Source organism: Vicugna pacos, chromosome 21 (genome assembly GCF_048564905.1).
Source record: "Vicugna pacos chromosome 21, VicPac4, whole genome shotgun sequence".
Lineage (NCBI taxonomy): Eukaryota > Metazoa > Chordata > Mammalia > Artiodactyla > Camelidae > Vicugna > Vicugna pacos.
In genome coordinates this window covers 26351917-26379054 of record NC_133007.1, presented here as the reverse complement: position 1 = coordinate 26379054, position 27138 = coordinate 26351917, and the positions used below count along the sequence as shown (strand labels likewise).

Genomic DNA, 27138 nt, shown 5'->3' with positions numbered 1-27138 from the left:
GTGTGTGTGTGGGGGGGGTGTCTATGTTCCCTTGCCTTATATCTGGGTGGATTTATGACTGCTTCAACCAGTAGAGTACAGCAGAAGTGATGCTCGATGACTTCTGCCAGTGGGTCATAAAAAGCAATGCAGTTTCTTATTCCCTGGAACACTTAGGTCTGGAGCCCTGAACTGCTTTCTGAGAGGTACAACTAGGCTGAGGCTGCCATGCTGTGAGGAAGCAAAGCCTCAGTGAGAGGTCACATGTAGACACTTCAGTTGGTGGGCCTACTCTCAGCCCAGGCACCAGTCATGTAAGTGATGATTCTTGCCTCCCACTAACAAGTCTTCCCCATTTTTGCATCTTCCCAGCTACACTCTCAGACACTGTAGAGCAGAAATAAACCATCATCGCTGTACCCAATTTAAATGAATTCCTGACCCACAGAATCTAAGAGCATTAATAAAACAGTTGTTTTAAGTTACTAAGTTTTGGAATAACTAATTTGTTATACAGCAATATAACCAGAACAGCATTCCAAGTCTTTATCATAGTCTATAAGGTCCCACATAATTTGGCCCACTACTTCTTCTCTTTGACTTTATACCTCCTACTACCCTCCCATCACTCCCTTTCTAGTCAGTTTAGTTTCCCTGTTTCCCCCTGATAGCCATGTGGCTTACTTTACTTTCTTCATATGTCAGAGAACGTTTTCCTAATGCATCTGTTACAGAAAACAAAAAAACACAGCATCTTCCATCATTACTCTGTCACCCTCTTACAATGCTTTTTTCCTATTCTTGGTAATTATGACTACCTGGCATGTTATGTTTATATCTGTTGGTCTGTTCCCCACCCAGTAAAATGTAAGCTTCTTAGGACAGGTTTTTTGTTTTGTTTTTTCCTATTTTATTCAGTACCTGGCCCATAATATGTATTGATAAATACCTGCTGAATAGAAGACCACAATCTGCATTTTTTTGATATTCTATTTACTTTTTCTTCAAATCTGTTTCCTCCAAAGTATATTTTCTTATTTCAAGTCTTTGTATTTAATAGTTTAAATATACTTACTTTATGGACTATAGTTAATGGATCCATTACCTGAAGTTTTCAGTTTCGGCTGCAGGTTATATCTGTGACTCTTGTTGATGGTAAATGACTGTTTTCTTGTGCTTTTTGTCAATTTTTTAAGGGTACCTTGTCTTCATTGAGACTTTATCTGTAGGAATCCTGTGTGGTTTGGATTGTCAACCTGTTCCTCCAGAGTAGTTTTTCATATACTTCTGCCAGTTATCCCAAGGGTATAAAGTATTCTGAATAATTTTTCTTGTATTTATTTCTCAGTTTAGGGATCTCAGACAAAAATAATTTAAACTCATATGAGAGTAGACTCATACTTCAATTTTCAGGGGGTATTCCTACCGACTCCTAGTCAGAGCCCAAGCTGAGACAGAAAAGTTTTCTTGTTTCCTTCAACTAGGGGATGGAATTTTTTATGGTCACCTCCTTTCCCTGAGCACGAGCCTTTAAGGCTCCTGGCTTTAGGGGATTTAAAGGGATTCTCACCTCCAGCTCTGTTCCATACTGCCCTACAGCTTTGTTTCTTGGACCCCTCATGAGCATTAAAACCAAGTCTTTCAGTTACTGAAAGTAGAAAAGCCCCCAGAACTGTCACAGCTTTAAGTCACATGCACACAGCTCGTTTTCAGTTCCCTTTTCATTTGTGTGGTCACTGAGAATCTCCCTTACTTCTTTCAGACTCAGCTATGCATTTAAAAGGAAGCTTGTTTAAAAATAAAAAATTTTAAAGTTTGTTTTATTTTACCCGGTATCACTAGCTGTTCTGAAATGGAATTGCAAAGGGTTTTAATGTTATATGGTCTGTCACACTCCAAAGCCAAAAATGATGGTCCAGAGGAGGGAGAGTATAGCTCAAAGTGGTAGAGTGCATGCTTAGCATGTATGAGGTCCTGGTTCAATCCCCAGTACCTCCTCCAATAAAAGTAAATAAATAAATAAACCTAATTATCCCCCCCAAAACAAAACCAAATCTAAAAAAAAATTTTTTTAAATGATGGTCTGGAAGTTAAAATTTTATTTTCATAGTAACTACTTCAGTATCCTTTCAGAGCAGATAGGCCTCCCAGCTTCTAATAAACAAAACACCACCACATACTACTAACTGCAAAGGGAATATACCTTAACATACCTTAACAATAGAGAGATCTTGCTGTCACCTTAACCCAGGGACAAAACTTAGCAATGTAAACAGTAAGACAATCAGATATTATATGAGCTCCCTGATGTGATATTGCTTGAAATATACAGCCTCTCCCATAAAGTATTTTTCCCCAAAACATGAACTTTACATTGAAGTCCAGTTTGTAGGAAAAACAGAATTAAAGAGTAAGCTAAATGAAAAACCATACAGAAATAATCTAAGAAATCTACAGTGCAGAATACGCTGCAAATCTATGAACCTGGTCTCTTCAAAAGTTGATACAAAAGATGGGGGAGTATTGACTGTTCTAGATTAAGAGACACTCACAGACATACCAAATGCAAGGTATGGTATGTTATTGGATCGTGGTTTAAAAGGAAAATCTACAAAAGATATTATGGGGAACAACTGGGGAAATTCCAAATGGACTGGGTATTAGATAATATTAGAGAATTATAGTTAATTTTATTAGGCATGATAATGGTACTGTGGTTGAACAGAAAACTGTCCTCCTTGTTTGGAGAAGCAATCATATTAGTTTTCTATGGCTGCTGTAGCAAATTACCATAAACCTGGTGGTTTAAATAGTACAAATTTAGTATCCCAGTCTGGGAGTCAGAAGTCTGAAATGGGTCTCACTGGGACAAATTCAGGGCAACAGCCGGGCTCCTTACATTCCTTCTGCAGTCTCTAGAGGAGAATCCATCTTCTTGCCTTTTCCAGCTAGAGACTACCTGCTTTCCTTGGCTCATGGCCATTTCTCCATCTTCAAAGTCACTAATATTAGGCCCATACCTCCTCATGCTGTCATCTTTTTGACTCTCTTCTGCCTTTTTCCATTTTAAGGACCCCTGTGATTACACTGGGCCCACCTGGATAATCCAGAATAATATCCATATATTAAGGTTAACTGATTAGCAACCTTAATTCCACCTACTGTCTTAATTCTCATTTGTCATGAAACTGAACATATTCATAGGTTCTGGGGATTAGGATTTGGCAATCTTGGGAGAAAGGGCATTATTTTGCCTAACACAGCAATCTTAAGTAAATACTTAAGGTAATGTCTAAAACTTATTTTGAAATGATTCAGTAGAAATATGTATATGTTACATGTCAATGAAGCAAATATGACAAAACATTCATTGTTGATTGAAGATGGCAGTTACAGAGCTATTCATTATACTACTCTTTACATTATTCTATATATTTAAACACTTCCAATTTTTTAAAAAATTGAAAAGGTTTTAAATTGTTTTAATTTTTAAAAAAGGTAAGCAGAACAGACTTTTCAAAAGAAGGCCTTTAACCTGACCACAGAGAACAGGAATGTAATGTGGATGTATGTAATATGGATAGTGTGTGATATTCAACAGAGCAGCACTAGTAAGGTGAAGTGCATGTAGCTCTTGACACTGTAGATACGGTTACTGGCTGGGCTTGTTAGGGATTAAGTTGTTCTTTACATGCAGATGACAGCGTCCCACCTGAAGAGCAGGATCATTCTGAGCTAGTTGTCACAGTCCTACTAACTGCCTTGGGTAAAAAGACCCATTGGATGAGAAACCTGGACTTCTTATGTCTTGCTTTCATATTTAAAAGGAATAAACAGTATGCTTTATAATTTTTTATAAATATAACTTAAAAAAATATATATATATATAAGATAGCTCTGGCTTAGCTTTGGTACAGTATTCTTTCGTAGAACAAAGATTCCCTTTTCAACTGTAGGCACTAATAAAACTAGTTGTATCTGATAAAATTTTCATGTTGATAAAATATGTACAGACTAGTCATCAAATCCAGTAGATTCATCTACTCAAGTCTAAAAGTGGAGTGGTGAAAAAGAGGGCAATATAAGGAGAATTTAGATTACAGAAGCCTATGGGGCTCAGAATGGGACAGTCTTGGTAAATAAATACTTGTGACAATTATAAACAGGAAGTGTTGGAATCACCAATTCTTTACATTTAGAGAAGAGGCAATTCCTGGTTTGCTTTCTGCCACTGGGAGACATCAATCAACTGAGGCCTACCAAGACCTCTTCACTCCCATGTAATATTATAAATAACTTCAAATTAGACAATCCAACAACACAGAAAGAAGGTTGGAGGAGATGAGGGGGTCAAGATTCAAGAAATCACTCAAACAGTTTTGAAGCACCTAGTATGTACATAGTAGTAAAAAGAAATACAAGTAATCCGAGGATGAATACAAGGATCACACAATAATTGAGAAATCTGGAGATGTGTTTATCCTCAGAGAAGTGGCCTAGTAATAAGTGTTATAATGTGGATAACTTGAAGAATAGAATCCAGGTCTCAGACTAGATAGTTCTGCTTTCTTCCCCATTCCTGCAAGATTCTTCTTGCTTCTCCCTCATGAATTATACAAATATGAAGAGGTATTCTTTCCTCTATCAATCTTATTATGTCTCTTGTATTCCATATTTACAGGATACCATCATTTCTTTGATCAAGTTAGAAACCCTAAAGTCATGTGAGATGACTCCTTTCTACTTCACTCATTTAACGAATTATTTTTTCATAGATTCTAATATACACATTTTCCTCCATTTTAACCTCTGATATCAGGGTGCATCTTATCATCAATGGCATCTAACAATGGAAGGATTTTTTTCTTTCTTATTGGTTCATAAAATATTGATACCTCTTAAAATTAATGGCATCTTAGAGTCCATGAAATACAGTATTTATGAAATGTCTAATATTTATTATTAGCATTTTTCTAGCACTGAGTGTACAACTCTGAATAGTCACTATCCTCACAGACTTAACATTCCAGTGGGGAAAAGAAACAATAAACAAATAACACGCACACACAAGTAGTGATAAATACCTTGAAAAAAGCTAAGCACGAAAAGGGGATAGAGAGTATCAAATGAGGGGGAAGAGGGTATTCTTAAAAAGCACAGTTGGGAAAGTCTCAACTAAAAAAGATAACATTTGAGCTAAGTCCAGAGTTAAGTGATGAAGTGAGCTATGCATGTATCTGGGAGAGAATGTACCTTGTAAAGAAAAAAGCAAGAATGCTGATTGAAACAGAATGATGCTTAGTATATGCTAGGAACAGTAGAAAGCTACAAATGAAGTGCACATCCAAGAGGGAGAGTGGCAGAAAATGAAGTAGGAGAGGTAATCCAAGGGCCAAATTAAGTATCAGGACATACCTTGAAAGAAGAGCCACTAAAAATGCTGGTGTGCTGGATGTGAAATATGAGGGAAAAAGTAGTCAAGGATGACTCCAGGGTGGATATCTCTACAAATGAGTGAATAATGATGCCTTTTATGAAAATGGTGAATTATGGTATGTTTGGAGTGAAAAATTAGAAAGTGTAGTTCTAACACGTTAAATTTGAAATGCCAATGAGACACAAGTCTAGAGTTAAGAGTAGATGTTTGGCTGAAGATACAAATTCAGGAGTCATAAACAGACAGACAGAAATTAAAGTCATGGGGGTAGACAAAATCATTTAACAAGTTAGTGAATGTAAACAGAAAGAGGTCTGAGAACTGAACTCTGAGGTCCTCCAACATTTATGAATTGAAGACAACACCTACCAAATACAATTGAGGAGTGGTCTGTAAAGTAAGAAGAAAACCAGGAGAGCATGGGGTCCTGGAAGTCAAGTGCCTTTTCCCCTACAAGTCTAAATATCTCTAAAGATCTAAATATCTCTGGAGTCTCTCAATTCTTTCCAACTGTCTTCCCACTCCTCAGTTTGGAATACCATCTTTTCTCTCCTAATCTACAGCAAATATTTTAAATGATTTTGTGGTCTCAGTATCTAAGGTCCCCCACCTTACCCCATCTTCATCTTTCATACAGTGTAGAGTGACCTTTTAAAAAAATCTAATCTTACCATCCCATCCTTAATATCAAAGACTTGCCATTAGTTACAACAGTATACAAAAGTCCCTACATCATCTGGTCCTAATTTACCTTTGCAATCTTACTTTTTACTATTTCTGCCCTTAAGTATTTTATGGGCTAGGCACACCTACATATTATTTCATGCTTCTAAGCTTTTCTGTGTGTTATTTTACTTACCTAGCAAATCCTCCAACTCTTACTGTAACACTACACAGAGACATTTCTTTTATAAACAGGGTAACAGTATGTCCTAGTTTACATAGGACAGTCCCAATTTATACCTGCTGTCCCCTCCTGATGATTAGTAATGACTCTTTCACCTTTAACAATGTCTCATTTTGGAGGGTAAATTAGATGGTCATCCTATCTATGAAACCTTCCCCAATTCCCTAGGGCAGTTTTTCCTTTCTCCATGTTCTCAGAACATTTTGAACATGTCAGTACCTGTCTCATTACTGAATTCTTTGTCCTTTTCCCTTAAAAAATTATGAGCTCCCAGAGGTCAGGAACCTTATGTATTATTTGCTTATCTCTTGCACTTAATCTGTACAGAAAAGGCACTCAAAAATTCCCGGATTCAAGAGTCTCTATCTCCTGCAAACACTCTGAGAAGAGGAGATAGGCAGAAAAGAGAAATGGCATGGAGTTGGGCAGCAAGCCTGGCAGTGGGAGACAGTTGGAGAAGGGGTTATCTGCTCCAGGATCAACAGGAAAGGACCCATACACAAGGAGTACCACAAACTTCAACTCAAGAGTGCCTGCCTCCAAAATGCTTCCAATCTATTAAGAGAAATATGTATACACTTTTAAAAAGTTCTTATTTCAAGCATTACAAAGAAATATCCCAAAGTTACATATTTTAAAAATATAAGCATGCTACTGGAGTTCAGAGAAAGGTTGTACAAGTCTAGAAAAATTTTTATGAAGCTGGAATTTAATCAGCTCAGCATACTGCCAACCTTATGTAACAAATATGTAACTGAATAGTAAGCTCCTGGCCACCTCTCTCTATATCCCTAGTTGCTAACAAAGTCCTTACACAAAAATATGTTCACTAATGTTTCTGATGATTAACATAACTTCAGTTAGTTTTTCAGTTTGCAATGTACTTTCACAAACATTACATTTTATACGAGGATAACAACCCCTACAAGATAGACACAGTAGTAAAACTGTCTCAATTTTATAGATGAAGAAATCAGGCTCCCTGGGATTTGTAGAAGAGACTAGGTTTCTAGCTCGCCAGTTTCAACACAAACTCATCTTCATTTTCTGAAGAGCAATGCTACTCAAAGTGTGGTCCACAGACTGGTGCTAGTCCATCAACCATTTGTTACCACTCTGCAATGAGATAACCAAAGAAGTTGAAAGTAAGCATTTAGAAACTTTTTCTTTAATTTGACAAAATAATTTTATGCCTGTTGAATCTAACAATAAAAAATATTGGGCTTGAATCTGGAATCTTTTTTTATCCTTCTTTTCCAGTAATTCATTTCACTGTATTTACAAAAGTACTGATCCATGCTATATTAGAAAACAACAAAAAACTGGTCCTTCATCACAGAAGGTTTGGGGAAGTATTGCTGAAGAGGACAATGTAGACCAATGTGTGTGACTCATGGATGGAACTCAATAAATTTAGTCAATTTTATTTTACTTTAAATTCATGTTTCTCTTAAGTATCATTTTAGACCACTTCATCAGAATTACTTCAGATATGTGTTTAAAATGTATCCTTTCAGGACCATCAAAGTAATGAACTGGAGTTTCTCAGGGAGAAGCCAAGGAATCTGCATTTTATCATGTTTTCCTGGTGATTATTAGGCACTGTATAGTTTAAGAAAGACTGCCTTAAACTTTCACAAAAGAAACAGGTAAGTATGTAATCTACGGAGAATATAAAGGAATAGGAGTTAGCCATTTTCCCAACCTCCTTCAGAACTTGTCTATAACACTCTGTTTTACTTTGGGCAAAGTAGAAAAAATGTAGGCTTTCCTTAGAAATATAAAAATAATACTTAAGAGAAGAAAACAAAATTTTTTTTTCATGTTATATACCAGGGCACTAATAACAATGGGTGGTAGGAGGAGTTTTGAATAGCTGTGATCTTTCATACTGTCCTGAAAAACATGATTTCGTAGATACATATCTACACACATGCTCAGAAGAGTCTCTTCTCAAATAAACCATTTTTCAAGTGATATATTCATCATACAAATCTAAAAACAGGGGAAAGTGCACTTCAACACATGGTGCAAAGGGGCAGGAGAAATAGAAGAGAGTAACATCTGAATGATGACTAAATATCAAAACTGAGCTAAGAACCGCATAAACAGTATTTCATCTAATTTTCAGAACATTCATATGAAGTCCGTATTATCCCCATCCTATGAATGAAGTAACTAAGACTCAGAAAGACTAAATAAACCTGCCCAAGGTCACACAATAAATTGTAGAGTCATGATTAATAACTTCCATCACACCAAGGAAATAGATTTCAACTGTCATGCCAACTTCATTTTACTGATGATGGTCACCTGTAACATTCTGTTCCATCAGTAAAGACTTTTGTTCAATTACTGTCTGCTAGAGGTATAACATATGAAAACAGTAATATAAACACAGACCAAATATTTACCATATCCACACTCTCATAATCAGACTAGTAAAATCAAAGGCATTTGAATTCAGTGGCCTATAAGGGTAACCACATTTTTGTACTTTGGGGAAACAAGAGCTGGGAGATGGTCATGAAAGAGAAACAGCAGAGATCTGCAAGCCTTATGAAAGTCTCACAAAAGTTTTTGGCCTCACAAAAATTTTCTCCAGAATATCCTTCAAGGATATTCATAGCTCTGTATAATAAATTACTCATAACAGAAAAGGGAGAATGTAATAAGCAGAAGCCTAGCTAGGTATTTATTCCACAAAGAGCAGGTCTAATAAGTTTCTTTAATGAAAATTATTTTTCAGGCACAAACATAACCATATAAATAAATTCAACCCCAACAGGGCATTGGAGATTAGTGGGCTCATGTCTTCTACTTGCAAATGTAAACTGAATCAATGGCCATTTGACTTCCATCAAACCGGAAGCAAATGGTACTTCTAGGTCCTGGCAAAGATCACAGAACAATGGTTCTGTTCTGCACATCTCTAAACCATCCTAATGCAAACCAAATAGCTGAGCTCCTTTCAAGCTATCTCATGCTTCCTACTGCCAATCATTCCCAGCATTTAACTCTGTACTTTCCTAGGATGGAACCTCTCTATTTCAGTTCCCTAAAGGAATTTAAACACATACAAACCAAACTGCAAAACAAATTCCACAAATGGAGGTAAAAGCACCTAAGGAAAAACAAAATGGCTACAAAATGTTAGATGCTACAAAGAGTAAAATTATCTCCTAATGTACCATTTTATTGGATCATCTTAGAAGTTGTTTCCATACGGTCCTAGAAGTAGCAATCTCTGGAATTCAGCAATTGGTGGACTAGAAAAGGCTGTGGACAAGGGCTTGAGAAGAATATGCATCAATGTGGATATCTGAGCTCTATTAACTATTTCTCATTAAAAGGAAGTTTAGATAATAGGGAACCAAAAGAGACCACCCTGATCTCTGTATAGGACAAAAATACACAGGACATATCAGACTGTAAAGTGTTTATTATACAACCATATATCTAGCAATATTACCAACCAGAGGAAACAAACCTGGCAAATCAGAGAAAAGAACGTGACACAACTATAGAAGCCACTGGAAGATTACCACAAATATCACAAAAGCCGCTACAAAGCATCAAGCCTGCATAGAAAGAAGCTGGGATCCAAAGTGATCACAATTCATTTTTATCAACTTTCTAAGCCAAGACTTACTTCTCCAAATTAAAGTTGCAAAAATTACACATGACACATGTAGAATTTGTCCTAAGCCTTTCTTAGGTAGGATATCATGGGTCCTACTTAAACTGATCCACACTGAAAACAAAGGCACACTAACCTTTTCACCTAAACCCTGATTTGTTTTTCTGACATAGTATGAATTTGGTTATTCTCTATCTCGTTCCTCCACTAACTTATAAACTCTAGGGAGTGAGGGATTTGTCTACTTTGTTCACTGCTTTATCTCCAGTTCTCAGATAAGTTCCTGGTACTTAAAAAAAAAAATCATTCAATAATTACCTGTTAAATGAATAACTGGACTCCTCATCTGCATGTTGTTTTGGTAGGGGACAGGGGAAGAGCATAAGACAGAGCAAATGTTACACAATTCAAGAGCAGAATTGATTTATTTCTGCTATTTCAGGATTATTCAGCCTTCTTACTAGACAGAGATTTCTGATGATTATTCTTTGTATAACATCTTCTCATTTCTAAAGCAAGAAGCCTCAACCCAGGTAAATTATCCCTACCCTATTCCAGGTGGTCAACTAAGTTTTGGCTTTCCGTTTTTCATTTGGGTTTGTGGGCCGATGAGGTGAGGGGATATATCACGCAACTGCCATTCTCAGGGTCACATCAGAGAAATTTATAGATCAGATACACATATTTGGGTACTTAACATCAAGGCACCAAAAGGCCCTAAAATGACTTTTGTGACTACAATTTAGAGTGGGAAAATAACACAGAGCATCATCAACAGAGAACCTTAAGATCCTAACAGCAGTAGAGAACAGATTTTCAGTTGACTTCTTGCTGTTCAATTTATCATATATATCTGATAAGCCTTCTTGCCATATAATACTTTCCACTATTACTACCTAGTCTCCTGTACTCTGCCCTGCTAATCTAGCTACTCTGTTCCAATCTTCCAAAAGACAGTCTCACTTCTATATTTTCATATACTACTCTCCTAGACATGCCTTTGCCACAATTCTAAGTAAACTGTGAAGAATTCTAAAAATCCTTGTTCTTTATCTGATAAAACATATTCCCCAGTTACTTAATCCTATCTAAGTATTAATTTTTTCAGTGTCTTGATATTGTTGCTCACTACCCATCAAAATTAATTCACCCCTTCCTCCATAGTAATAGAAGTTCTGGCCACATGGTGGTTCAGCTCACAACATTTCCTAGCCTTTCTTGCTAATTGTTGTTAGGCTAAATTCTTGCCAGTGGAATAAAGAGGAAGTGATGTGTACCACTTCCTGCCTAAGAACTATAGAAAGTAGGTAAACTTTCATGCTTTTCCCCTCTTCCTATTGGGTGCAACCCAGTTTCAAGCCTGCAGAGGAGGACAATATCCTAGAAGTTGATCTCCCTACTAGCAGCATCAGCATCTCTTGGGACTCTGTTGGATATACGAACTCTTGAACCACATTCCAGACCTATGAGTCAGAAATTCTGGGGATAGGAACTAGGAACTGTGTTTTAACAAGCCTTCCAGGTGATTCTGATGCACACTATAGTGTGAGAACCAGTGTTCCAGGGATCAGCAGAAAATCAGTGTCTAAGAGAACCTGAGTTCCTGAATTACATGGAACAACAGAGCAACAGGAACCAACCGCCTTGGGCAACTACATGAAAGAAATACTTTCTACCTTGTTTGAGCCATTGCATTTTTGGATCTTTTTTGTAGCTGTTAGGCAAGCTCTCCAGGCTGTCAAAACTTTTTGGTCTCAGGATCCCTTTAAGAGGACATTCTTAAAAATCGAGACTCCAAAGAGATTTTGCTTGTGGGCTACAGTTAACATATTAGAAATTAAAACAGAATTTTAAAATTATTAATTCATAAAAAAATCCACATTCCACATTACCATAAATGACATAGTCTTTATTAAAAAATAACTATTTCCCCCCAAAAAGAACAATTTACTGAGAAGAGTGGTATTATTTTACATTTTTGCAAATCTTGTTAATGTCTGGCTTAATAAAATACAGTTGGATTCTCATAGCTGCTTCTGCATTCAATCTGCTGTGATACATTGTTTTAGTTGAAATATATAGGGAAAAAAATCTGGTCTTAAACAGATATGCAGTTAGAAAAGAAGAGTAATTTTTAAAAATTTAAAGTCTTTAATAAACTCACCATTAAAAAAAACTTAAAGCTTTGAAATAAGTTTAAACTTACAGAAAAGTTGCAAGAATAGTTTAGAGAAGTCCCACATACTTTTCATCCTGTTCTCCCTAACGTAAACATCTTTTAAAAAGATTATTTTTTAAAGTATAGTTTTTTCATTAATTTTACTTTAAGTATAGCTGTAATATCAACATCTTATATAACTATAGTACAATTACTGAAACCAGGAAATAGTGTTGATACAATACTATTAACTACTTTACAGGCCTTATTCAAATTTCACTAGTTTTCCTACTGATACCCTTTTCAGATCCAGGATACAATCCACAATCCCAAATAGTACTTATTGTCATGTCTCCTTGGCCTCCTTCAACCAATGGTAGTTTATTAGTTTTTCTTTACCTTTGCTTTTCTGAAGAGTACTGGCCAGTTCTTCTGTAAAATGTCTCTCAGTTTGTGTTTGCCTGATGTTTTCTCATGATTAGACTGAGGCTATATATTTTTGGCAATGTCACAAAAGCAATGTTGTATCATATCAGGGAGCATATGATGTCAATATGTTGAACTATGGGTAATGTCAACCTTAATCATTTGACCGAGGTGGTGTCCTGCCATGCTTTCTCTACTAAAAAGTTATTATGGGGTGATACTTGGAGGTTATGCAAAATGCCATTTTGCATCAAAATTTCACCCACTAATTTTAACATCCACAAATAATTTTTGCCTGCAAGAATTATTACTGTAGTATTTGCCTAATAATTTTTATCATTCTTACATGTTAATTAATCTAAATTTTACTATAATAGACAGCTGTCCTCTCTCTCCCATTCATTTATTTATTCAAGTTTTTATTCATAGCAGTATGGACTTGTGGATATTTATTTTATACCAGGGGTTATAATCCATTACTCTCATTACTTATTTTGTTCTTCAAATTGTCCCAGATCTGGTCATTGGAAGTTCTTTCAAGTTGGCTCCCAACTTTTTTTCTTTTAGCATTTCATTACTTTCTGGTACTACATGATGGTTCAGACTCACCTGAACTGTTTCTCTGCCCTAGTCATTTCTCCTAGGAGCTCTGGTTCTTTTTATTGGAGATTGGCATTTAGAAACCAAGAATTGGTGTCACATGTGCTCATGATACAGTGGTGTTCTCTCAGAACAAGGAAATACATATTCCTATCTATTTTCTTCCCTTTAACAGAGGCACTGGGGATGGAACCCAGGACCTTGTGCACACCAAGCACACGCTCTACCACTGAGCTCTATCCCCCATCTCCATCCATATCTATTTCTATATCCATCTGTATAAATCTATGTGTATACATAAACATGTACATAGATTAAAATTCATTCATTCATCTTGATACCAGACAGGTCTTTTCAAACGGTCAGAATTGTGGATATCTTCATCTTTGATATACTCAAAATTCAACACATGTAGGCAAAGGACTTGAATAGACATTTATCCAAAAAAGACACACTGATGGCTAAAAAGCACCATGAAAAGATGCTCAACATCATTAGTCATTAGAGAAATGCAAACCGAAACTACAATGAAGATACCAATTCATACCCACTAGGATGATTATAATAAAAAAGACAGAAAATCAGTGTTGGCAAGAATGTGGAGAAAGTGGAATCCTAGTATACTGCTGGTGGGAATGTAAAATGGGACATTTACTTTGGAAAACGGTTTGGTAGTTCCTCAAAAAGTCACAATTCCATTCATAGGTAAATAGGCAAAAAAAACCCCACAAAAACTGAAGAGAGGTATTAAAACAAAAACTTGTACAAAATGTTCATAGCAGCACTATTCACAACAGGCCACAAAGGTAGAGACAACCCAAATGTCCATCAACTGAAGAATGCATAAGCAAAATGTGCTATATTCCTACAGTGGATACTATTCAGGCATAAAAAGGAATAAAACACTGATACATGCTGCAACATGGTTGAACCTCAAAAATATTACGCTAAGTGAAAGAACACAGACACAAAAGGTCATGTATTGCCTAGTTCCATTTATGTGAAATATCCAGAATAGATAAATAAATCAAGACAGAAAGCAGACTAGTGGCTGCAAGGTGCTAGGGGATGGAGAAATGGGAAGCAATTGCTTAATGGCCACAAGTTTCCTTTCAGGGTGATGAAAATGTTTTAGAATTTGATTTAGGTGGCCATTGTACAACACTGTGAATGTACTAAATTTCACTGAATTATACAACTTAAAATAGTTAATTGTTATGTGAATTTTACCTCAATTAAAAAAAATTAACACAGTAGTTTCAAAGGTTAGTTACAATGTGAAATGTGCAACCTTATCAATGAACTTTCCATACTGTTACTTTAAAATCCATTGTCTATCTTACACTCTGAATGGATCTTTTACCCAAACATAATTTTGTTACATCATGCATTAATCATTTGGAAAATTCTGGTCCACTAGGTCATGAAGTTTCAAATGTTGATACAGTTCACTATACAACATCAAAAAAAAAAATCCCACATTTGTCAATAACACCAATAATCTCATCAGAGAAGTATTTAAGTCCTGGGAAGCTGTTAAACTCATGGTTTAATTTTTATTTGAATTTTATCACTGGGAATAAATACAGTAAGTTGTTTTCTTCGAAAAATTCAAGAATATATCTGCCAAATACCCAAATCTAAAGGCAATAATCCATTGATTATTCTTCCATCAAGTAAAAACAATGTTCTAAGAAGAAAGCAGCTAGGTTGCTTGCAATTCAGTTGTACGTTCCCTGAGACAGTCATTGTATTTCAATATGCAGCAACAGTGCTTTATAAGCAGTTCTTACTGTATCACACAAAATAATCAAAAGCCATGTTCTGAAAGGTCAAGATTAGATAAAATTCATTTCTACTGCTTCATCAAGAACATTCTTAAGTGAAACTGGATTTTTTTTTTTAACTGCATGTTTAAACTGCATGGCAGTGAAGAACACAATGACTACTAGTACAGTTTGGCACCGCTGCTTTGATGCATGCTAAGGCATCAGAGCAGTTTTACTCACCATTGCTTTTGGATTATCAGTGCAAACACCAACAAAGGGAAAAGGCAAATAATGTCTTTGTAGTATTATGAAGATAGTTTTCATCTCAAGATTTCCCTGAAAGAATCTTGGGGATCCCCAGGAATTCATAGATTCCATTTTGAAAACTGCTGGCCTACTTTAACACAGTAGTTTAATAGGTAAACTACCAATTCATACCATTTTTCAGGCTTAATGCAAACTCCTCGGCAGCAAATCACTCTTTTTTGTACTTCCCTTATTACTCACTACTATGAAATGCCCCAACAGACTACATAAGTACTATTACTGCCTAACCAACTCCAAATGGTACTTTCCTTCATCTAACCCGTATCAGCTATGTCAATGGACCTCTTCTCACTATTCTCCAGGCTACAAAATTCCATTCCTAAAAACCTGAAATGATTAATTCCTTCTGGTCCACTTAAATCTACTCTATTTTAATTACTTCCCTTTTGATTTCTAGAACTTGCTTTCTGGCTCACTTTCCCAGGGGGAAAAAGACTCTTGATCTAGACCAGGAGTCTGCAAACTTTTTCTGCAAAGGGCCAGAGAGCAAGTGTTTTAGATTTAGTGGGTTAACTACTTAATTCTGCTGTTGTAAGCAAAAGGGTATGGCTGTGTTCTGCTAAAACTTTATTTACAAAACAGGCAGCTGTAGTTTGCTGACTCCTGATCTAGACTTTTCCAACATATAGGTCAATCAACTCAGTCTAACTAAAAAGATTCCAAAAGTTAAAAAAGGAGATAGCCACAGACAGACTGGCTAAAGAAACTAACAGGAACACTGAAAACAGTAGGAAACAAACCCAACAGATAAGAATATTAGTAATAGCTGCCAACATTCACTGAGCTCTTTTTATTTGCTAAGCACTGTGCTAAAGTGCTTTACAATGCATTACCTCATTTAAGCTCTTTAAAGGAGGACTTTAATAATTTAAATAATTCTCCTTTTACAGAACAGAAAACAGAAACAGATAAGTAACTTTCCAAGGTCTCACGATCTGTAAATAGCTAAGCCTAACTCAACCGCAGGTCTTTCTTACTGCAAGGTCCATGTTCCTGATCAAACTATACTATATGTTTATACTGTCATTTTTGGTATTTTAATCTAAACTGTTAAGACAGTAATTCTAAATAAAAATAGGCCATCATTGTTCACTTGTTTTTACAGTGTCTTTTCTATATCAGAGTCTACTATACAAACCTTGGCTCATATCCATGAATAGAAGAGCCTAGGTGACCTTGCTTTAGATGACACACTGTTTTGTTTAATAATATGCACCAAAGATCAGAAAGGTCCCTATGCTTAAATGTGACAAATTAGGGTGTGTTGCTAATGAATACGAGGTAAGCAGTCCTCTCCTCCCATTGTCACCTTATAATAAATCGGCATAAATGTAACAGCATATACTAATATATTTTATAATAATATATTATAATGAATAATTATAATAAATCGGCGTAAAAGTTTTGACATATGCCAAAGGAAAGCTGCCCAACATTATGTAAAACAGGTGATATTAGAATGAAGGAGATACATATGGTCAAAGGGCAGATTTCACACATCCTTCAAAACTACTCTACAGTCACTCTTAAACAGTAACTAGGGCCTATGGGAATTAAGGGGGAAAAAAAATCTGTCCATTCACAGAATGTACTGACTCATGCCTCACACTGATTGTAACTACCTAACCATAATCAGCTTTCAGGTACGAAGAGTAGAGTTAAAAGTAAAAGGCTGCAAAAGGTCTTCTTTGAAACCTATCAGTCTAATAAACAAGCATCATATAGACAGAATTAAAACATGACAATACTATATATACACACCAGTGAAATGGCTGGTTCCTATGGAGAGCATTACCAAATAATAATATAAGAGGATAAGAACAACTTAAAATGATAATTATTAATTCTAAGAACTAGAGAATCTCACAACTCTGAATGAATCTCTATCTAGCCTCTAGATTTGAGCTATGCTGGTCTCTGTTGCTGTTTCGTCGTCTAGTACTCAACTGACTGAGAAACAATGTCCCTTAATTCATTTACAAAGGAAATTTGGAAGAGTGAGCTACAGCTACTTGTGGTGAAGAAACAACTGGGGGCAGCCTAAGAAATGAGCAGACCAGTCACTCTCATAAGTCCCGATCAGAAACCTTTCAAGTATATAACCTTCTATGCACTTCCCAACACTTTCACCAAAATTCACATATCAAAGAGAAAAATATACACAATATATTCAAAGACTGTTGCTTGTGAAATGTGGCAAGAACATAAATTCATGGGCTATAACACAAAGATACAAAAAGACTGAATTAAGGAACTTCCTCCAGACTGTGACCTGACAAACCCTACTATAGGATGAACTAGTTCAAAAGTTCCCTCCCACTTCAAACACTCCCCACCTACATCAGCATCATTATCATAAATGATCAGACAGGAGCAAAAACAAACTCACATAAAGTAACTATAACAGTATGGCCTTCTTTTAATCAGTAATACTCTGTATTTACATTTCCACTTAACAAGAGCTATTTCATACATGTAACACACCTAGAAAGCACATGCAGAGAAATTAAGAAACTAAGAAAAAAAGACCATGGTAACTGGAGGCAAACCGAAATACAAAAAGACCACTGAAAGAGACAGTCATTCCAACTGAATCCTAAAATTGTGACACTTGCAATGTCTGGAAGCTTAGATTTTTCATTTTTCCTTCCTTCCATGTGCTGTCTGACTTTCCCTTTGCACAACCCTAACTCTGCAGCAGATGGCATGGGGAGAATACTGCATTTTTATACTATATTAATAGAACAACAACAAGAAATTAGAGAAAGGAGGGGGAGCTCAAAAGAGTAGCTAATAGATAATATTTGCTCTATTATCTGGATTTTTGCTTCTTCTTAAGAGCACTCCAACCCCACCCTGGACCCCTGACAATCCCAAATATTAGAAACAGTTTGGGAAAAAATTTTAAAGTATCTGAAAAATTATAGCTGTTAAATCCAGGAGGCATTTCTCTTCTAGTCACCCCTCTTCATCAAGCACACACCTCTGAATGGGGGCAAGATAGAAGTGACTCAGAACAAAGTGCTTCACCTCCCAAAAGAGTTACTACTTCACTAGGAACATGGTCACTATCACTTGGACAGAGAAGCTCTCTTTCATTTTGCCACAACAGAAATACCTGTTTTGTTTTAATTTTTTAATAAAGACAGGAAGGAAAAAAAATGTGTGTGTATATATATGTGCGTGTGCATGTGTATCTCTAAAGGGTATTTTTCTTGCTCTAAGCCTTCCCCTTTTCCTTGTCCATCAGCCCAAATAAGCAGAGATGACGCAGACTTCCTTATATAATAGCCTGTGATTTCCTAGACTGCAGGCCTTTCCCTTTGTGTTCTGTATACACTTACACACGCGAGCGCGCGCACATTCTCATTGCTTTGCAGCCCCTGGCATGATGCCAGCACTCAGTCAGCTGGTTGACTCCATTCACAGAGCAGGGCTGGAGCTGACATGGAAAAAGGGGGGTGGGTAGTGAGGGTAAGGAGGAATTAGAACCATCATTTCTACAGACAAAAGAAATTTTTTAAAAAGAGAAAGAGAAAGAAACCTTCAGTATAACATTCCTCTCACAGCTTCAGCTAGAAGAAAACTAGAATCCACAGACAATTACAGCAAAAGGATGAAAGCAGAAGGGTTGAGGATCCAAACCGAAAGGAGCTTTGTATGAGAAACAATTATTCCGCAACAAATTTTAAAAAGCAACAATATTTATTACTTCAATCCCATCAAAAACCTCAGCATTATCATCTTCTACACATAGTCAGGAAAAGGTTGTGAAGAACTGAGTTTCTGCTTTTAGAAAAAGAAAAAAAGGGAGTGGGGGAAGACAGTTAAATGTACTTACAGGTATACATTTTTCTGCTCCCTCCTCTAGCTGCCAGGAAAGCTGGAGACAAGAAAGGGGGGAAACAGAAAAAGGAGGAAAAGAAGGAATAAGAGATGGGTTTAGGTTTTTGTTTGTTTGTTTTTTTAGGGGGGAGGAGAGGAAAGGTTCCCTTTCTCTTTTCTATCGTAAGAGAAGCTCTTTCTATAGCACAGGAGCAGCCCCATACGTGCCAGCGCCCTTGAGAGACCTGCACAAACCCAGTCTCCAAGCTCTAAGCGGGCACTGCCCTGCCAATCACATGGCGTACTGTTATATTAAACAAAAGAAACAGGGGGATGCTTACTTTTACCCATGATGCCTAGCGGGGGCAGAAGAGGGGGGAGAAAAACCAGTTGTAGCCGGTTTATAACCTCAGGACATGGAATTATCTCTTAATTTTTTAAAGTCTGTGGTACAAAAGTCAATTAGTCTCCCCACCCTAACTATCACCCCCACTATTCTGGCCTAGTGCCAAACTTTGCCTTCATTCATGAGAGCTAGTTTCCTCTCAAATCATGATGCTTTAACTGTTTCGTTTCCAAAGCCAACATTCAAGACACAGCATCAATACCAAAACACACTCCAAATTACCAAAAAACAAAGACATATTGCCAACCAAGCTCCTTTTCTTTATTTCTTATTGCCAGTGCCAGGGAACAGACACTGATAAGACAGTAAATGTGTTCATTAAAGATTCTTTCCCTGAAGCTGACCCACAGGTGTCTGATTTAGCCCTATCAATTCACACCACTCAGGGAAGTTGAATCCACATCTAACAAAAATCATATAGCAAGGTTTCACAGTGAATTAGTCACGACAGCATATGTACACTATAAAAATCGCTTGGGCCCTTACAATGCATATTTTACAAAATTTAAGGAATAATAATAATTTTTAAATGGCTTAAGCCCAGCCATAGTATAATTGCAATATTATTTCATTTTTCTGTGTCTCAGCTAGACCACTCTTTCCTCTTCAAATTCCAGCAAATTCCTCACCCATCATGTACCATTTACCACACACATCCTATGTCATTGGATAGATCAAGAAAGACTCCGGACATATCTGAGTCTGGTCTCCTGATTAATGTCTTTTCTTTTTCTTTTTTCTGAAGCAAATGTCTCCAATCATTTGTAAGTTTTTATTTCCCAAGAGTACTGATAAGGGCTCAGAAAGTTGGGTAAGAAATCCAAGCAAATCAGAGGAGGTAAGACAGTGGTAATTGTTTTGGACATCTATTGGCTAGGGGACCTTTATTCTAGGATCTTTGAGGAAATAAGTTCCTTATAAACAGTAACAAGGAATATGGGTGGGGAGGAGAGTTCATTAATTTTCAACTGATTTCAACTGGTATCACTCAAATACCTGCCTCATTTGGGCCTCTGAAACTTGAATTATAATTGCACTTTACTTACTCCATCAGAATCTCTCACAAAACCCTTGTTTTTCCCAAATATTAAAGCTTCTAGAGTCTACAGCATATAGAGAAAATAATCAACATCCTAACCAAAAATATTAATTTATGAATAAAAGTCTTCCTGAGCAACTGAGTATTAACTTCAATTTTCAGAAAAGGAACACTAAGCTAAATCTGAAATAAGAGGTACTGACCACTGGCATAAGGCATTCAGTAACTTATGAACTACAAAGGAAAACTACATCTACATCAAGCTAATTAAGCTTCAAGTGACTGATGTGGTACCATCTCAGTCACAATAAGTTGTACTTAATAGGAGTCCATCAGAGTTCTCCAGATCTAGAAACTGCTATCATTTTAGAAGATAAAAGGTAAACATGATGTCTGTGATAAATGGGGCAAAGAAAATAATCCATTTTCCTCTTATTCAACACATTTCCACAAGAGAGTAACTATAAATTTCAAATTGAAGCTTACTAGTTTCATGTTTAATCAGAATAGGGAAGATTGTGTATCTTTTAACAATCATTCAGAGCTCCTGCCCATTTAAGTCCATACATTTGACTGCATTTAAATACTGGTCAATTTTTTTCAGCCTTTAAGATAATATAAAAGGCTTAGATACAATTAAGCTGTCAGTAGTGATTATCATTTGCCAAAGTTAATTCTCCAACATTATACAGGCTAAGACAGTACACAATGTTTACTACTATATCTGCCTCTATATTAACTTGATTGGTAGTCAGTAGTTCAGAAGTACCAGAGATGCTCTCAAACCAACAAGTATTTTTCTTCAGGAACTCTGAAAATTAAGAACTACATAGTCGCCAGCTCTTTTCAGCTAAATCACAGTCATCCAAAACCAAAGGTATTTAATTGTGTGAGCTGAAAACTCTAAATTTAGAAATACTCCTTAGTAAGTTATCCAAGTGTGATGCTCTGAAGAGTATCAAATCCTTTAAGAAAGGAAAAAAATCTAACATTCACGGAACATTTACTGCATTAAACAGTTATTTAATCCACACAACAAACCAGAAAGGTAGGGTCTTTTTCTTGTTTTATAGATATGGAAAGTAACTCGGTGAAAATAAGAAATTTGAATGAAGTCACTCATTCAAGCTAAAAAAAGTAGATGCTGGCTCCAATGCCCATACTGGGTCCACTACAGCACAATGATTTGAGCATTTCTTGGCCAAGCTCGAGAGACCAGTTCACTGTGTTTGCTGCGAAAATCTCCGTTCTAAACCATTGGACTAAAGAAAATATCAGCTAAATACTCATGAATTCAAAAATACAAACTCTTTGGCAGGCATGCATGATTTCTACTCATATATTTCATCCAGGACTTCTTTTGAAAGGCTTAATAAGCATATACAATCTACATATGTACGAAAGAGACGTGATAGACAAATGTCTGGGAAGGTCAAATCATAAAGGGTAATCATCGTAAGAAAAGAGGTTATTATCTATCTGGACTCAGTAAACAGGATTCAAATTAATTATAACTAAAAACCTGAAGGTACTCCTAAAAGACAAATATGAACTTTATACAAACACTTAAAAACACCTCAGGAACATCAGAAACATATTTGCAAAAACTATATAGCTACCCATCTTTGCTCTTCACAAATTTTATAACTAATTTGCTAAATTTTTTGGTACCAGTTTTAATACATATCCTTGGGCTCAGAAAACAAGTAGATCAAAATTAGAACCTTTGCTAAGGTTAAAAAATAAAGTCTACCTTTTTCAAAAGCCAACTTAAAAATATTAAACTACACTTAGATTATTTTGTATAAAATTTCCAAGCTATTTATTGGTGTCAAAAGAAAAGAAAAGAAAAGAAACAAGCCAAAGTAACTAGCTGTTAGTCCTCTCCTCTCCTGCGAACTCCCTATAGCTGTTTTCAGTGGGTAAAGTCTATTTGGAGAAATCAGCTCATGACATTTCAAAGTTACTACTATTACAACAACAATCAGATCACAGAACAGCACGACCCTATTCATATGATCAATAAATGTCCATTTTTCATTAAGTATAAAAAAGCTCAAATAGCCAGAAGGAGACTTTAACTCTTAGGAGATGGGAGTTTTTCCACCACATATTTAGAAATAGTACACCATGCAATTAATCAGTACTACAAAGAAAACTATCTTGTTTCCCAAGCCCGACACACAAATTGGGAATTAAGTCCAAAATAACGCACTGATTTAGTCTCCAGAAACAGGTGATTTATGCTCATTAGGGAAAACAGAATTAATTTCTATTTTAAAAAAATTTTAATGTAGGTACTGGGGATTGAACCCCAGATCTCATGCATGCTAAGCAAACGCTCTATCACTGAACTATACTCACCTCGTGAAAAATTTCTATTTTAAAGGGGAAAAATCAGTCTTCAGTTACTTAGGAGTTATAAATTAGTGATAGATTGACATTAAAGTGTCTATCAATAACAGGGAAAATGCATTTATTAAAAATTTGGTTAAAATCAAATAAAAACTAAATACAATGCCTTATAAAGCAGAATAATGATTGGGTCTTACACAGGTACAAAGGAAATGAGAACAAGACTCCCTATTTGGAGGTAGCATTTAAACTAAGGAGTATCATTTTTCTCAAAGTAGTATTCCTCAATGTGTTCACACCTGGGTTTATAGAAAATAAAATTGTTGCAGAGGCTAAGACCTCTACTAGCTCAAGTATTAAAAATAATCATAAAAAATTACTGTCATATCCTAATCTCGATGACTTAATCACCAGATAGAAATACAGGGAGTAAGAATAACATCAACTATTTCCTCTTTGATGAGACACAAAATGTTCCTAGACCAATCTTTTCTATGAGGGTGATTTACTTTCCCAAGGGCACTGGAGAATTTCACCTCCTACCCTGAAGAAATCAAAATATAAAGATCATCTATAGCACTAAATTCGTATTCAGCACTTACAAAATTATAGTTCTTCTCTTCCAAAAGACTAAGCACTTCTAGCGGGGGGGTCCACAAGGTACATAACTAGGATAGTCTTGAATCCCTAATTTATTCTTATCCTTGTATCAGAAGCATGCAATTGATTCCTTGTCACCAAACCTGGAACATCTCATTTCTCAATTCTTGACTGCTGACTTTTCATTCTCTCCTATTTGTACCTTCCCTGTATCTTTCCAGGGGTACCAAATTTTCAGGAAAGGCAAGTCACAAATGTTCGTATCTATCCAACAATAAAAACTCAACTCAAACATTTCAATGTGCTAACACCTGTCACCAACTAAATGCCACAGAGGAAATAGAGAAAAGTTGTGTTTCAGTAGTCAAATTAATGTTTTGCCCCACATTTTCTAAGCACTTGGATTCTTTTCCACCTGGCTTTTTTCTGTTACTAAGTATCCACCAGTGTCTCTCCCTCTCAAGCTTCCCAAGGGTAGAGCTCCCAGTCTATCTATGAATAGCTTCTAATGGAGCTTCAGATATTTTACTTTACATTAAGCTTCTCATCTCTCGCTTCTGTTGACACGATTGCTCTTATCTTTATCAGTAAGGCATGAACAATGCCCCCCAAATATATATATATGTGTGTATATACCTTCTATATGCTGATGTTCCACTCAATCTGACTCTAAAAGAGCCTCCAACTATGAAGAAAAAACAGAGAATCTAACATAAGAAAATAGATTATCATAGCTACATAATGACTGCCATAAACTTTTAAAATCTATCCTCCACTTTAATAATTGCCACACTGGATTCCTATCCTCTACAGACTTTGCTAGAACTAGGTCTATCTATCTATTAATGATCAGAGTTGGAGAAATCATTTGGGAATCTAGCCTACAGTCCTGACTGGGCAAGTTCGGAATTCACTTCGATCTGTGACAATCTTCGTAGATTTCTGAGGCATTGAGTTACTAGAATTTCTGGACAATAACCTAGTGTTAAACTAATAAGAAAAATGGAGGATGATATAAAAGAAAAGATCTAGAAAAAAAAGTGGTACATGTGTGATTGTCAAATTTAAAATAAACTTTCCTGTATTAAAATTTAAATACCTTCAAAACATGTTCTCTATATTTTCAACATTAAAATTAACTGTGGCAAAATGTTGAGATTTTTGAACTTCAGTGGTGGGTACATGGAAGTCAACTACTCTATACTATTTGGGTGTTCATTTTAAATTCTTCAGAATAAAAAGGTTAAAAAAAAAGAAAAGTCATTTTAAGTTTGTAACAGCTAGATTATCCACAGAAAGATACCAAGAAACACGTAAGTTCTTCTCCAGAGAAGATGTCCTTTTTTATTTAAATCCTTTTTCCAACTATGAATACTATACCATGTTATACATTACCTACCCAAAACTAACTTATAAAACAAAAAAATACTAGTTGAGTTTAACGTAATTTCTGAAAGATACATATGTCCAACAAAAGAAAGGAACAGAGTTCCCAGGTCTAGCCAGAAGGTGAGCCATCAGCAAGACTCAATAGGAAAATAGGTAATAAGACAATTACAGCATACAAAACACTAGTGTAGATACCCTAAAGGCTAAAGATCAGAGATGAAGGAAGATCTAGCTGACCAAATACTAAATATATTGGTAAATTAAAGGAGTCTTTCAGGGTCAAAGCAGCATTACTCATATCTGCTCAATTAACATGTAAATGGGTCAAAAGTTTTTCAGAATTGATAGAGGAAATACTCCAATGGGGCATTCTGAATGTTCACCACCTATATACAGCAATATATAAAAATATCACCCTGGGTATCAAAATCAACTGAGGATTAGATGTATATTTTACCCAGTAAGCTTGGAAAGAAACTTCTTTACTGAAGTAAGGGATGAACATATTCATGCAAGAGTGAATCCAGTGCTCTGAAATTGTACCTAAACACAGGTCAAAGTAGAAAACCTGCCTGGTCTGGATTTCACCCAGGGGGAACTTCTGGAACTTCTATTAGCTGAGATTTGCCTATCAGCATCAACAAGCACATGAAGCCTATAGGACAAAAGGTGTCATTTTTCTTCAAGGGCAAAGATCTGCAATGGTTGGTAGGATATGATATAGTAGACAGACATCTGTTATTTTACCAGGCAGTAAATATTCTCTTTAAGAGTTCCCTGCAAATAGGGATTTTTTTTTGATGATTCCTCACAGAAGTTTCAAAAGCAGAATAGATTTTCAACAATTTGAAGTATCACTTATAGCCATAATCACTTCAGTAGGCTCTAGCTATCAGAACAGGGTTTCTCAACCTCAGTACTGGACCTCTGGGCCACATAATTCTTTGTTGCAGGGAGCTATCCTGTGCACTGTGGCCTTTACATACTAGGTGCCAGTAGCACCACCCCCCCTCCAGAGCTGAGTTTTAAGAACCAAAAATGTTCCCATACACAGCCACATGTAGGGAGGGGGCAAAATCTTTCCACTTGAAAACCATTACATTATGAGTAAACACCACCAACATGATTTTACCCTCAAGGAGGTCTGTGGCTATTATTACCAACAACCTCAACCCTGCAGTTTAAGACAAGCACTACCAGAGAAGTAAGAAAAGTAAGAATAGTGTTAACGGTTACCTTTGGGGATGGGGAAGGATAATTACTAGGAGAGAATATGAGACAGGCTCTTGGGTGGTGATGATCTTCTGTATCTCTATCTAGGTGCTCATCTTACAAAACATTTCCAGTATGTTTATACCTCAGTTAAAAAAAAAAAGCATACCAAAAAGCACAACAAAACAAAAACTGATAGATAAGAACGTTGGTATTATTTTCTTGCTTCAGTGCTGCTAGAAATCAGGTGGAAACGGTACAGAACTAAGACATCTGAGGGGTAGGAAGACAAGTCCCTAAATATTTCTGACAATACAATGATTTACCGTTGAATTCAAGATAGCTGACAGTATTCAGGTCCTTCTTGCAGCCACACAGCTCCAATTACCCATTCCTCTTTACCTATAAAGCGTTCTAAGATTGATAATCACACTGAGGTTAAGGTCATGTATTCTGTTCACTGAGACTTTCATACTTTTGACTTTGGAATTTAAGAAAGGCTCTTCAAAAGCCCCTCTAACAAGAAAATCTCTAAGGAGCATTAAAGATGTTTCATGAGATCAGGTATGAAACATACTGGCTCCTAATATCAAGACAGTTGCCTATCTCCAAGCAAAAACACCATCGAAGAAGAACTGGATTCTCTACTCCAAGAAGTAAGGCAGTTTTAAAGGGGATAATCTGAAACAAAAAGGAAAGGAGAAGAGACCATAAAAACAGAATGGCTTGTGAGCCTGTAAGAGTGGAAAGGAAGATTTTCAGACCAAGAAAGCAATCCCTAATACTGACTGAAATATTAACTACAGAGGAGTTTAGGTCTTCCTATATGCTACTTGTACATCCATAATTTTCTTAGAGAAAAAAATATCAGCAGACTAGATGTTTATGTTTCATTGCTTTTTATATCCAAAGTAACTATATTAAGACTCTTTTTTGAAGGGTCTTTTAAAAAAGAAATATTGGTTAACCAAACATTTCCAATTAATTAAAAAATATCATAAGATACTACTATATATAAAATAGATAAACAAGGTCCAACTGTATACTACAGGGAACTATACTCAACATC

The 27138-nt window shown here is 36.1% G+C and overlaps 1 protein-coding gene and 1 non-coding gene across 4 annotated transcripts in view; both read right to left on the bottom strand.

Moving 5' to 3' along the window:
- The window catches only part of GATAD2B (GATA zinc finger domain containing 2B), a 73570-nt gene that overhangs the window by 29420 nt on the left and 17012 nt on the right, over nucleotides 1–27138 (bottom strand). The window lies entirely within an intron of this gene.
- On the bottom strand, nucleotides 13320–13391 carry TRNAT-GGU (transfer RNA threonine (anticodon GGU)). The gene has a single exon. It is a non-coding gene; the product is annotated as a tRNA-Thr (tRNA).